Source organism: Heptranchias perlo, chromosome 4 (genome assembly GCF_035084215.1).
Source record: "Heptranchias perlo isolate sHepPer1 chromosome 4, sHepPer1.hap1, whole genome shotgun sequence".
NCBI classification, from domain to species: domain Eukaryota; kingdom Metazoa; phylum Chordata; class Chondrichthyes; order Hexanchiformes; family Hexanchidae; genus Heptranchias; species Heptranchias perlo.
In genome coordinates, this window is record NC_090328.1 from 96394332 (window position 1) to 96407221 (window position 12890).

Genomic DNA, 12890 nt, shown 5'->3' on the forward strand with positions numbered 1-12890 from the left:
CAACTAAACAACAATCAGAGAGAGCAGGCAACTGAACAGCAATCAGAGAGAGCAGGCAACTGAACAGCAATCAGAGAGAGTGGGCAACTGAACAACAATCAGAGAGAGTGGACAACTGAACAACAATCAGAGAGAGCAGGCAACTGAACAACAATCAGGGAGAGCGGAAGGGAGGACTGCATGTCGGCTCATTGGAATTGTAATCCTTTACATCAGAACCTCCTGCGCATGCACATTTTGTTTGTTTACATCAGTGGACACTTACAAATGTGGGGATTCAACTGGCTGGGTTTGGGGGATTGTGAGGTATGGGGGAGGAGGAGTGCAGATTGGTAAGTTTTAGCATTTTCAGAGTCCCAGTATGGTGCACCATGCTGTTGGAAAGGGGTGGGGCAGGGAAGCTGTTGGAACCAAGTTTATGGGCAAGTGTGCTCTTTATTGCTGCTGATTTTTTTCATGTGTTTGTTCTGTGATGGATTTTATTTTGAAGATTGTATTGGTGTGCCTCTATCTCAGAGAATACTTTCTGCTGGAATGTGACTGTGTGGAATTTATTTGGTGGCGTGCAATTGGGGAAGAAAATCGAAAATATAGAGAAAGGTTTGTGCAATATGATTGGTGAATGAGAGAGCAGAAAATAAGCAGTTAAAAAGGAGAAAAACGGAGACTTAAATATTTAACCAACGAGAAAGAAAATTGGCACTGACTCACAGCCCTGTTAAAGACAATAGGCCAGACACAAAAAATTGGGCCAAATTTGCTGTAGCAGGGCAGCTAATGGCATCTGCCGTTAGTTACACTTGCCCGCACCCTTCAGTTCAAAAAATGTTTCCCACAAAGTTGCTGAAAGTGCGAGCTGATAACGGCGCAGTGAGGGAAACAGGGCATCTGGGACCTGAGTGAACAGGGCAAGCAACAGGGTATCTCCTTAACAAATGAGATGTAAGAATTGGGAAATAAACACAAGAAGGACTGAGAAGGAGGGTGAATTAAAGGGGGTGAATTCAATATCAAATCAGGAACAGAACGAGAAATAAAGAGAAAGAAAGAAATATTAGATTAAGAGAGAGAGTAAAAGGAGACCAAAAGGATAAGAAAATAAAAATTAAATTTAACATTTGACATTTTTAAAATCGCCTCGAAAAATGCAAAGCCTGAAAGAGTGAGACTCCACACTTGTAATAGTTAATTTTCGGTACCAGAGGTTGATTGGCAGTAATTAACACTTATCATGTTGTTAAAAGGGCACTTACACTTGTAACAACAAGACTTAACTTTCTGTGTCGCGATTAATGGGCAATTAATGGGCAAATACAGCAGATTCCCCCAAGAAACAGAGAGGATAAGGGCAAGATGCCGTTTTCATGAAGCTAACGGCGCAACTTGAACAACAACTTTTGGATATTCATATTTAATCGCGCATCTGCTTCTCACCTGAACTTGCTGTACCATTTACCCATAATTAATGGCAAACACCATTAGCCTTGCCATTATTTTGACAGCAAATTCTGGTCCATTAAGATATATATACATACATTGGCAAATTTGCATTTTTTTACAGTATGGTTTTCAGAGAGAAAAACCACAAGAGCACTTGTCGCAGACAATTGTGGATCACATCTTTTACAAACTAGAGAAGATTTTTTGCAACCAAAGATTAAACAAGAAATAATATTTTTTTTTTATTTATCTTATGACCAATCATTTTCTGAACTTTCAGAAAAGGATGTGTTTTTATAGATTTTTTTGGTTTCTGGCATTTACATGATAATGATAAGGAGAGCTGAAGAGCAGCAATCCCAATGCCAGGATTCATCCAAAAAGTGTTTGGTTTACACAGAGATGCCCCAGTTTCAGCACACTCGGCAGTACCGCAGGCGTATGGAACTGAAGCTACTCGAGAATAAAATGATAGCAAATGGCTTGTATTACTCTTCAGCCTGCAGTTTTAGGCAAGACAATTTAATGCCCATACCATTTTTGAAACTTATGTTTCAAAATGATATGATAACAAGTGCTGAAAGAAGAGACAGATCAGTCCCTAATAACCAGACACCACTTTGCTTCCCATGTTACATCTATAATAGATTATCGGTATCTGTATATTTATTTCACTGAAGAGAAACTGTTTGAGCTCCTTTCTGATTATTAAGTGCATCATGTTAAAGTAACCAGAAAAGCATAGGGCTAAATTTCTGGATCCAGTATTGGAATCAGCGCTAGTAATGTTTGCAAAGGCAATTGTGAACATCGCAAGACTCACACTGAATATTAGACATGAATTGGAAACGAACACCACTATATGTGCTCAAATGATACCAACGCTGAATGCCTTTAGTTCAAGTGTCTCAGTGACATATTTTTTATTGCATGCTTTACTGGAATTGCCACATGTGGCACAGGGAGTTTAAGAGGACAGCCCCTCAAATGAGCAATTCCAAAATATATTTTTAAAGCTTGCAGTGGAACAGACTGTTCAGCTCCCCGACATCATCAGGGACAGAAGTGCACGCTTTAGTAAAATAATCTGTGAAGTGTGGCATCCTGCCATTACTACATTGTCTCCAGAGTGGAGTTATTGGCTGCCGACCACAGAGCCAATTCAGATGGAGCCGAACGCAATGCCAATTACTTTTTTTAATTTGCTGCCACTTGACATAACCCATTAATGGAGCTGGTCCTGTCCCACTCCACCTCAGTATTACAGCATGGTGCAGTGCACAGACCCTACGGTGTCACAGTGGTGATTCCAGATCTGCGGCTTTGTAAATTAGCGTGAATGTAGTGCCAATATGGAGATGGTGTGCCTGTAAAAGAATTTCGCCTGAAATGTTTGTGTTAGTTTGTAGCATCTGATGTGCCAAGGCCCCTTTGCATAAAAGGGCCAGTATTATCACTGACAGGACTATCACTGACAACACCGGGGAAGGGAGCCCACAGGTCATTCCGGACTTTTCCCCTGTTCCTGATTCCTGGCCATTGACAGTAGGAAGCTGATCATCAAGGAGACCAGTAACCCAATTTTTCCCTTTCTTTGTTTTTTTCATGCCATCAGAGATGAGGTTGTGTAGAAAGAAGTCGCCTTCTCTGTGCCACCATCCAAAGCACACTGCTCCCTGGGAATCCAGAAAACTAATTATGGCCCTTGGTAGGTTTGGCCCAACAGAATCTGCTGTGGACACAAACAAAAACAAAAGTCTCTGTACGAATGGCACAGCCTATGGGGAAAGAACAGGGGAGTGGGACCAATTGGACAGCTCTTTCAAAGAGCCAGCACAGGCATGATGGACCAAAGGGCCTCCTTCTATGCTGTATGATTCTATGATTCTATAGCCTATTGCCTCACCCACCTTGTCACCATATGCCGCAATCCCTTCTCTCTCTAGAAATGCATCCAATTGCCTCTTGAGCCTGCATATATTGTTTGTTTAGTGGCCTTCCCTGTTAAATTATTTTCCAAGTTTATTACCCTGTGAGTGAAAAATTCCTTGCTGGCTTCCAACTCCCTCATTTTTAATTTCTGTCTCCTGGTATTTGAGTCTTTCACTACAGTGAGTGGTTTGCTTGAATTAGTTTTGTTAATTTCTATCATAATGTTGAAAATCTTGAAGTGTCCTCTTTTCCAAAGAGGAAAAGTTCAATTCCCTTCACTTTTCTTGGCTCAATGGTAGCACTCTCACCTTTGAGTCAGAAGGTTGTGGGTTCAAGTGCCACTCCAGAGACTTGAGTGCATAATCCAGTCCAACACTTCAATGCAATACTGAGGGAGTGCTGCATTGTCGGCGGTACCATTTTTCAAATGAGATGTTAAACCGAGGCCCCGTCTGCCCTCTCAGGTGGACGTAAAAGATCCAATGGCACTGTTTGAAGAAGAGCAGGGCAGTTCTCCCTGGTGTCCTGGACAATATTTATCCCTCCACAGCCATCACTAATACAGATTATCTGGCTATTATCTCATTTGCTGTTTGTGGGACCGTGCTGTGTGCAAATTAGCTGTGGCATTTCCCAGCACGAGAGCCGTGACTACACTTCAAAATGGTACTTCATTGGCTGTAAAGCACTTTGGGGCTTCCTGAGGTTATGAAAGACACTATATAAATGCAAGTTCTTCCCTTTCCTTTTTCCTTTTCCTCATCAAATTCCAGGTGTCCAATATGATCTTTATCACTCGTCTCTATACCTTTACAAAGCAACAACACCCTTCCTATCAATAAGTGGTCAAAACAACACACAGTTTGTAAAGATGAGACTTCATATCTGCTCCAGTAAAAAGCAGGAATTGTATTTGTAACTCTCTGGGGGTTTTTCACTTCTAGTAAACCCTAGACGAAATATTGAGCACAGCTTAAAATCACTGCAGTTAAAAATATAAAATGCTGGTCCATAGTAGTTTGTGCTTCAAACATATGAACTTGCCAATTCCTCAGTATAAAGGGTTCAATTATCTTTTGGTCTCCCAGGAATGTATTCACTGGATGGATCCTCGTTTTCTGATTGCCCAGGTAGCATCAGTGGGTAGAGACAAACACTCGGAGAGATCAAAGTAACAGTAACGCAACTGAGAGCTAGGGCTTGGTCTGCCACCCAGTTGTTCACCCAGCAGCCACGGTCCATTAACAATGAGTGAATCTCCTCCAATATTTATATCACCCCAAAACTCATTATCTATTAATGAGCCCGTTACAAATCCCGACCCTGAGGCAAACAAAGCTCTATTCATAAGCTCTGACCGGCTACGCTGGGTCAAAGGGAGCAATTAGAATCATAGAAAGGTTTCGCGGCCTGCAGGCTACGTCGTCCCTGTGCGCGCCCCAATATTGCAAGCAGCTGATTAACGACAAAGAGAAGCTTCACCTCGACCCCTCTAGTGACTGAAACTGAAACAATGATAGAAACCACGGACACTATCAGTGCTGTGCTGTGACAAGGTTTCTCGCGTGCCACAGGGATCCTGTTCAAAGTCAAAGGCACTTTGTATGTGTTTTGTAAAATAAACTTTGAGTAGGGTTTACAGTCTTTGTTGACAGAGAGTGCAAATGAGACTTTTATAGGTCTAAAGTGTTTCTAGTCGTGCTGCTATATTAATTATGGTGAAATGTAGAAGAGAGACTCCTATGGTCACTCAGATAGTCAGGGGTAAATGGCCTGCATTAATCAGCAGAGAACTCTCATCAAGCCCCTTCCAAAGTCTCTCCGCCCTATAAACTGCAAGATGAAGAGTGAAGACCCCCTCCTTTGTATAACAATCCACGACAGATGTCCTTGTGCTGGGACTCAGCAACAGCTCTCCCACCAAGGCACAACATCTGCTCCAAGTCCATTTACTCCAGGAATTGCTCTTTAATTCATGCAAAAACCCTACAGGCGTTGCCTTCAGTTTATCCCTGACGACCAATGTTCGGTGACCTACTGGGTTAAACGTGAAGCTAATCTGTTAACAATCAAGTGCAAGTAAATACAGAAAGAGCAACAGTGGATTTTTTTGAATCACTTCAGCTCCTCCAGGTCAAGCCACATGGGGCAGGAACAAACAGATTCTGCAGGTCAGGTGGAACTGGTGAATATGAATATTCTGTGAATATAGGGCCAGTGCCCGTGCAGGTGACAGTAACAGAGTTGCACTACCAGAAGCAGGACAACTGCTGTCCTGATGGTAGATGGCAGATTGGGCCATGGTTTAACATCTCATCCAAAAGATAGCGCCTCCAGCACAATGTCAGCCTCATTTGGAGATCTGTGGAGTGGGACTTGAACCCACAACCTTCTAAGAATCAGAGATGAGTGTGCTACTACTGAGCCAAGCTGATGCTATTGTTACAAGAGTCAGACTGGTTTGTACTGAATGTAAAATGTGCCAGATCAAACTGATACACTCCCTTGAAAGTATATCATTTCAAATTTTTCATTCCTTTGACATTCGAGCAATTCATCAGGATTCTGGTCTTTACATTTTTGTCATTCCCAATGCAGAGTAAATGAACATCTACATGGGATGCTGAATTTCTTTGTAGTCAGCTGCAGATTATTCCTTGATAAATCTACAGTACTAGCATCACAAGACATTATTAACCTTTTGTGAATGTCACTACACATCAAGGATATGGCGTGCACACTGACAGCTGCTGCAAGCACACGGGGAAAAAAGGGCTAATATTGAACATTAAACATGAACATATGCAGGTATCCAAGAAAGAACAAAAAACCAAGGAGTCAGTTTCAAGCAGTAATCTGAGATCTTCAAACATCATAAACCGCTGAAGCAAAACCTTCTCTCTCACGGGCATCCATTCACTCTCCTCCTCCTGCCTTTCTTCCCTCTCCTCAAAATGGTGACTCCTGAGCCATCTTTTCATCCACCCAGCAGCTCTCCAGTGCTTCTCCCATGCAGCCAGTCTAAATGTGAATGCTAGTAGGCTGTTCAACCATAGTAACATCACAGCTCCTGATCCTGTCCTCATACGACATCTGAATGTGTGCAGTTTCCAGGAGCTATTCACTGAAAAGTGAATTGGGAGTGGAAATGTTGGTATGTGTTTCCCATTCCTAGCTGGGTTAAATTATAGTGGCCCCTATCACTGCCCCGACTGGTATCAGCTAACTCGGGGCATTTAACCCTCCAATTATGTATCCAACAACACAGCTCTAAGCGACTTTTCCTACATTACAACAGTGACTCCACTTCAAAAGTACTTCATTGGCTATAAAGCACTTTGGGACATCCTGAGGTTGTGAAAGGCGCTGTATAAATACAAGTCTTTCAAATCTTTTTTTTAAGCATCTGGACTATTTAAAAATCAAACTATAATTTTGTACTTTCATTCTTTTATACTATGCACCCATTTTATTGACTTGTATTGATTACCATATGTTTCACACCCCCTCGGAACAAATGAGAGCATACAGACTTAGGTTGGAACTTGGTTGAGAGGTAGGAGACAGAGAGTGGAGATAAAGGGTAGGTACTCAGATTGGCAAGATGTGACATATTTCACCATATTTATGAATGACTTGGATGAAGGAATAGAGAGTTGCATATTCAAGTTTGCAGATGACATTAAGTTAGGAGGCACAGTAAGTTGTGCAGATTGGAGCAGGAAGTTGCAAAGAGACATAGACAGATGGAGTTTAATGTTGGCAGGTGTGAGGTCATCCATTTTGGACATAAGAAAGATAAGTCGGACTATTTTCTAATTGGTGAGCAACTAGGAACTGCAGAGGAGCAAATAGATTTGGGAGTCCAAGTACACAAATCAATTAAAATTAGTTGACTGGTTCAAAAGGCAATCAAACAGGCTAATGGAACGTTGGCCTTTATCACAAGATTACTACAGGGAGGAAGTTATGCTTCAGTTGTATAGTGTCTTGGTCAGATCCCTATCTAGAGTACTGTGTTCAATTTTGGGCATCGCACTTCAGGAAGGATATATTGGCCTTGGAGGGGGTGAAGTGAGATTCACCTGAATGATACCAGGGCTTAGAGGCTTGTATTCCCTTGAGTATAGAAGATTGAGGGGTGACCTGATCAAGGTGTTTAAAATGTTAAACGGAAATGATAGGGTAGATACAGAGAAACTATTTCATCTGGTGGGGGAATCCAGAACAAGCGAACATAACCTTAAAATTAGAGCGAGACCATTTAGGAAGGATATCAGAAATCACCTTTTCACACAAAGGATAGTAGAAATCTGGAATTCGCTGCCCCAAAAGGCTGTGGATGCTGGGGCAATTGGAGCTTTCAAGACTGAGATCGATAGATTTTTGTTGGGTAAGGGTATCAAGGGATATGGTGTTGAGGTACATATCAGCCATGATCTAATTGAATGTGGAGCAGGCTCGAGAGGCTGAATGGCCTACTCCTGTCTCTATGTTCCTATGTTCCTTTTTTCGAAAATAGGCACTTGGATAATCCACATTTAACAAATTTAAGAAAAGGTTTTATATGTGGACGTTAATGAGCTATGAGCTCATTAGGTTGTACAGGAGGTTCAGAGTCCCTGAAGTTATTTAGATTATAGCCTGCTTTTACAATACCCTGGATTCAGAATGCCTGCACTGTTTGTAAATGTTACTTACTGATATTGTAAAGCTGTCTCGGGCAGCGATAACAAAGTTCATTAAAATATTCCACTTTCTCTGATAAAGTCCAAGTGTGTATGAGGGAAGTTGTTAGTAAGAAATCCTAATCTGAAAAATGGAGTTAAAATAAATCGAGACCGTCTCGTTTGGTCAAACATGAGCTTTACTTCTCATTGCTCATCAACCTGAGTCTATTAAAACTTCCAACCAGCAAGCTAGTTATTCTATTTCCAACTCTGGTTTTCTCTCCTCCCCTGAAGGTGCTGACTCTCTCCCCTCCCCTGAAGGGGCTAACTCTCTCCCCTCCCCTGAAGAAAGTAACTCTCTCCCCTCCCCTGAAGGGGCAGACTCTCTCCTCTCCACTGTAGGGGCAGACTCTCTCCCCTCCCCTGAAGGGGCAGACTCTCTCCCCTCCACTGAAGGTGCTGACTCTCTCCCCTCCCCTGAAATGGCAGACACTATCCCCTCCCCTGAAGGTGTAGACTCTCTCCCTTCCACTGAAGGGGCAGACTCTTCCCCCTCCACTGAAGGGGCAGACTCTCTCCCCTCCACTGAAGGGGCAGACTCTCTCCCCTCCACTGAAGGGGCAGACTCTCTCCCCTCCACTGAAGGGGCAGACTCTCTCCCCTCCACTGAAGGGGCAGACTCTCTCCCCTCCACTGAAGGGGCAGACTCTCTCCCCTCCACTGAAGGGGCAGACTCTCTCCCCTCCACTGAAGGGGCAGACTCTCTCCCCTCCACTGAAGGGGCAGACTCTCTCCCCTCCACTGAAGGGGCAGACACTATCCCCTCCCCTGAAGGTGTTGACTCTCTCCCCTCCCCTGAAGGTGTTGACTCTCTCCCCTGCCCTGAAGGGGCAGACTCTCTCCCCTCCCCTAAAGGGGCAGACTCTCTCCCCTCCCCTAAAGGGACAGACACTCTCCCCTCCCCTAAAGGGGCAGACTGTCTCCCCTCCCCTAAAGGGGCAGACTGTCTCCCCTCCCCTAAAAGGGCAGACTCTCTCCCCTCCCCTGAAAGAGCTGACTCTCCTCCTCCTCCCCTGAAGGTGTTGACTCTCTCCCCTTCCCTGAAGGGGCAGACTCTCACACACACATACATGCATACATGTGCACGTACACATGCACACACACACACACGCACATCCATTTCCAGAGGGGTTTCTAGATACTGATCGGGGAATCATGTTATTTTTATTTAGTTCTGTAATGACCACAGGACAAACCCACACAAAACACATCAACGCACATTTATGAGCACCAAGGGCTACATATCAGTGACAGCACTGGGATTCTCACTCTTAAAATAATGATCTCCAAATCATCCCAACACAATATACAGCATGGCTCACTTACAAACAACTCTCAAGATCAAATTCCAGCTTAAAAATCAACTTTTGAGACAACACGGACTCAGATTTTTATGTGTTGTCATCCAGCATATGACTTTTCCTAAACCTGGCATCACCTTTATTTACTGAGCTCGACCTGAGAGCACAACCCTTAATCACATAACTTGTTTTATTGTAAAGAAAGTCTTTGATTTATTTAGAGCCTTTCACAACCTCAGGCCATCCCAAAGCACTTTACAGCCAGTGAAGTACTTTTGAAATGTAATCGCTGTTGTAATGCAGGAAAAGTATATAGTCTCAATTTGTATCCTGTTATTTTGTAGGAAAATATTGGGCCGGACTTTGCTGTAAGTGCCAAACAAATGGCACCAGCCGTCCATCAGACTTGCACTTGCACGGAGACTTTCTATGAGCTTTTGCATGGCAAGTTCCTGTAAATTAGAGATCCAAAAAGCACGACGCTCTCTACAGGGCTTCTGGGACCTGTGTGAACATGGCAAGCAGCTGTGTATCTCTTTAACCAAACAGATTGAAGCATCGTTAATAACAGCGCAGAGTGAGAACCAGGAAGTGTAAGTTAGAATAGTGAATTCAATGTCAAATCAGGTACAGAAAGCAAAATAAAGAAAGGGTAAGAAAGACTGAATGTAGAGACAGAGATAAAAGAGACAGAAAGAAAAAGTTAAAAAAAGTTATATTTTTTTTAAATGTCCAACAATAATTAAAATCTGAAGGAATGAGTCTCCACACTTGTAAATGTTAATTTTCAGTGCCAGAGAGGTTGTTTGGCAGTAATTAAGACTTAGCACGCCGTTAAAAGGGTACTTAGACTTGAAATGATTGAATTAACTTTTTTTTGGTGAGTTTAGCCGATATCTATCAAGTAAGTACAAGAATTTCATGCCATTCAATACATTTGAATGGGGAGCCAGACAGCGAGATGCCGTGTTCGTTCAGCTTTTGGAACAGCATCGCATCTCGGCCAGCAACTTTCAGATCTGCACATGTTCAATCGCCGGAAGTTACTGTCCAATTTACACATGAATAACAGTGAGCGCTGTTAGCCTCACCATTGTTTTTACAGCAAAATGTGGCTCAATTACATGCAAAATTGGGTTCAGCTGGTAAATGCAGTGTGTAGCTGAGTTTTACAGAAGAGAAGGTCCCAGGATTTATGCTGAGTGAACTGATTTCAGCCAGGATGGAAGTAGCAATATTACAATCATCCCAGCCCCAGCATCCCTGGCAAGGGAGGGGGAACATACCCAGGATCACTAACTAATGAGCTTTGCTGCAAAGTCCACATGCGAGGCTCAGCATGCAATGCACAGTATGATCAAACAGTCACTGTCACACTTGTACTGATGTGGAGATGCCGGTGATGGACTGGGGTTGACAATTGTAAACAATTTTACAACACCAAGTTATAGTCCAGCAATTTTATTTTAAATTCACAAGCTTTCGGAGGCTTCCTCCTTCGTCAGGTAAATGTTCAGGAGCTCCTTGAAGTCTACGCATTTGAAATGCGTAGACTTCAAGGAGCTCCTGAACATTTACCTGACGAAGGAGGAAGCCTCCGAAAGCTTGTGAATTTAAAATAAAATTGCTGGACTATAACTTGGTGTTGTAAAATTGTTTACACTTGTACTGGGTGAAGAATGGTCACTTTAGTGACCTATCAGATAGTGAACAGCAGCTGTGGAAATGTTCTCCAGCAGCAGTCAACATCTTTAGGACAAGGGGAGTGGGGAAAATTGGAAAACAAAATATCTAGAATCGGTCACGAGAAAATAACTGATAAAATTATATCTGTCCTTCATATTGATTCCCACACTCCTCTAGTTTGGATTGCTGATCTAACCAACACCAATCAAACACCCACTGACCTGAGAGAGACAGTATCATTTGAAAAATGCCAAAACTTCAGAGATAAAGCGATTCAGAAGTAAAGCATTAAGTTCTCTCTCTGCACGCTTGGTGCTGTTATGTCACCATCTTTAAAGCCTTTGGGGGAAATTTTTCTAGCAAGTGTAGAAAATGCTTTGTATAGTACTGGCCTGCTAATAAAGTTACAGCTATCAGGTTGGTTACAATCCTAGTCATTGGTGGGAATAGAAAGGACACAATGGATGGAGCTAGGCTCCGCGACTCAAAATAGCAGCAGAAGTTAGGTAACTCAGTTGGGAGAGGGCATAATGGTAAGCAGGCTCTTGGGGTATAGTTGGAATGTTATTGGAAAATTTGTACCACACATCATTATAGATCTTGGGCTGGACACTACTCCATATTTAGACTGTCAAATGTTTCTTTGTGTAACGAAATCTAAAAAAACAATAATTTCTTTAAAATAAGGGCAGCTATGAGTGCCGTGCCTTTATCTTCAAGTGTTACAGTGAAGGGTTATTGTGTAACAGGAATGTGTTAGACTTTGGAATATTTCCAATACATCCAATAATTAGGATGTTCATTGGGGATACAGGGCACATCACATAACAGCTCGAATAAGGTTGCATAACACAGAAAGCTGCAAGAACAGCACCTCAGAAAAACACCACGTGCCACAAGCACCGTATAAAGTGGTCACCCTTCCAATATTGATTGGAATTGGACTGCCAATCAGCTTCCCTCTCCCAGTCTTCAACATTTCAGTAAACAGGACCACAGCTGGAGGTCTCTTCCCTGCGATCACCATCACCCTATTAACTCCTGCCTGCAGCAGTCTTTCAATTAACTGGCAGTGCAAACAATGTCACAGAGAATGTGACTGGGAGTACGCTTCTGTTATGGCAAAATACTTTTCAAACTTTACACGTTATAAAAGCTCACAGAGCACAACCAGAGAAAGTAAAAGGCAGAGGGCCTGGAAGAAAGTTTGGTTTTGTACATCAGTAATAAAACAAGACAATTAAAAAAAGCATCCTGCTCCAATAAATAACCAAACATGAATTATCAAGAATATCAGCAAGCTCTCTATTGAGGGTAATTTGCGATACACATAGATTATATTTAAACTCTATGTAAGTAAGATCATCAAGCAAAATACTACAGGGACACAAAATATAGTGAGGCAAATGTATTAAATTGTAAAATATAGAATAGCAGAAAATATTTTACACTTTAAAGCAACCATTAATTTTAGCATAAGTTACATAACAGCCAAACCCTGTTTACTGCAATTGAAAAACACCCTCTCTGTTACAAAATGTGTTTGCGTTTTATAAATTATAAGAAATTTGAATTTATTTATTTCCACTTCGAGTCATATTTTTATAATACGAGCTTGTATTTTAACATCATCCAGTACAAATTCCATTATTCACAGTGCTAACCAGTTCCAGACATTATTGTTCCGGCTCTGTCGGTTCCCCTGTACTTCACATCAGTGAAGAGTTTGGATTCCGTGACAAAAGCAGAACCTTCTGCCTTGTACATGGAGAAAAGTGTTTGCATTTCTTCAATTGATATT

The 12890-nt window shown here is 42.2% G+C and overlaps 1 protein-coding gene across 1 annotated transcript in view; it reads right to left on the bottom strand.

Annotated features, from left to right (window-relative positions):
- The window catches only part of pax5 (paired box 5), a 202665-nt gene that overhangs the window by 169481 nt on the left and 20294 nt on the right, over positions 1–12890 (bottom strand). The gene's annotated exons all lie outside the window — the stretch shown is intronic.